Source organism: Chiloscyllium plagiosum, unplaced genomic scaffold, assembly GCF_004010195.1.
Source record: "Chiloscyllium plagiosum isolate BGI_BamShark_2017 unplaced genomic scaffold, ASM401019v2 scaf_5447, whole genome shotgun sequence".
In the NCBI taxonomy this organism is placed as follows: Eukaryota; Metazoa; Chordata; class Chondrichthyes; order Orectolobiformes; family Hemiscylliidae; genus Chiloscyllium; species Chiloscyllium plagiosum.
In genome coordinates, this window is record NW_025212706.1 from 26245 (window position 1) to 28127 (window position 1883).

Here is a 1883-nt window from a genome sequence, read left to right on the forward strand (position 1 = left end):
TTTTATAATTTTTGCTGTTGTTTTTATATCGATGATTGATATAGTATCTTGCTGAGATTATCTTCGAAGTAGAAATAATTTACCAGACATTTGCAGAACACACTGACCATGGTGTCTGACCGTGTGAAACATCGGGTTTCTGCCATGTGTGTTAACACATTCTGTTAACTTACAAAATCCTACACCTGGAGTGATGAAGGAGCTCCACTCTGCATTCAGTATTTTCCAGTTTGTCTCCAATTGTGGGTTGTACAGTAGAAGTGCTTTGTGATTTGAAATGTTGATGACGTCAATAGGGAATGGTCCTGCACATGGAGACGACCTGTGTCATCATCAAAAGGAAGCTGTGCAGGCGTCCACCTCCCTGTTCAGAACACCGTCTTTGCAAGTCATCTCGAGTTGCCACGCGAGAGGAGATCAAGACCAGAATAGAAACAGCTGCTGAGAGAAGAGGTGGAGCAGAGAGTGAAGGACTCTCAGCAGGACGCCAAGAGATTTCAAGTCGAAGGTCTCGCCCTTCCTCTTAATCCAGATACAGTGAGTGTAGCGTCTTCAGTTTACAATTAATAAAACGCTGACTTGTGCACATCAGGACAGTTACACCTCACTATCAGTTCTCTTAGCTATAGCACAACATTTTGAGCTATTTGCATTACTCTGAATGGGAGCAGGTCCATTTCTCATTACCATTCATGAGCTCAACTTGTAGCATGGTCTAGCTTGAACTCGATGATATCTGACAGAACTGGACGGCATGTAACACGGGGGGAGTGTAGGCAGGAGTGTAAGGGTCATGGTCCATGGTGAACTTTGCAGTAATATTAATACCAAACTAGTGACAGTAAATGTGTCTGCAGATGTATGATTTCTAATACCTTTTCTTGAACAGTCGATTATCTGGTTCAAAGACATCATCCAGTGCTCTGCGACTTACCTCCTTTATAATGTTGAAAGGATTTCAGACTTGCATTAATCACAACAGACATCGGTCCTATCTCTCTCACTGCTTGTTCCAATGCTGCCTCGCCTCCCCAAACCCATTTGTAGTCAGTGATTTTAGCAGCAATTTTATCTGGCTGAAATTTGCAGCAGCGTCCATGCTATATTTTAAATAAAATGTTCAAAATGAATACTCATTAAGATCATAACAAAACTATTTTTTCTTTGCTTGACACTTTTCTGCATTCCGACTTTGAAAGCCAAATTATTTTCCCAAACCTGTGCGATATTTGTTCACTATTTGTATAGAAAAAGGCACATTTTGCGCGACTTAGCATGAAAACAAACCGTTTATTCCAACTCGTCCACGCCGGTCACATATCCTGACATATTGTAGTCCCATTTCCGACCACTTGGCCCTGAACACTTCCAATCCATATACCCATCGCCGTACCTTTTTAATTTTGTAATTGTACCAGCCTCCGCCACTTCTTCAGGCAGGTCATTCCATACATACATGATCCTCGGCGCGAGACAGTTACAACTCAGATCATTTATAGGGTTTTCTTGAGTCAAACTTAATATTTATTGCTCAATGTATTTGAAAAATTCTACAGTGAGGCCAAGCAATGGTATTACAAATGACTTGAAACGTGAGAAAATTTAAAAAAAAATGTACTTTGCCTTGACAACTCAATATCCCAATCAGGCTCACCACCTAGTTAGCTCATATCGAAACTACATTAGAAAGAGTTGAGCCTCTCCACAGTTTTCGGTCGACTCATCTGAAACTTGTGATCATACAGTAGTGCATTAAATTCTTCACATGCAGATAAACGTTTCCCAAACCGTCAATAATTACATCATTCGAGTCATTGGATTACAACTAATTAGTATTAGTCCCAGTACCCATTCAAATAGTTCCCCTTTCATCTTAAGGCTCT

At 40.6% G+C, this 1883-nt stretch overlaps 1 long non-coding RNA gene across 1 annotated transcript in view; it reads right to left on the bottom strand.

The window, feature by feature from the left end:
• Positions 1 to 1187, bottom strand: part of LOC122547446 — a 5100-nt gene extending 3913 nt beyond the window's left edge. Inside the window, exon 1 of the long non-coding RNA XR_006310999.1 lies at positions 935 to 1187. This is a non-coding gene — a long non-coding RNA (uncharacterized LOC122547446). The remainder of the gene's footprint in view (positions 1 to 934) is intronic.
• Positions 1188 to 1883: the final 696 nt, after the last annotated feature.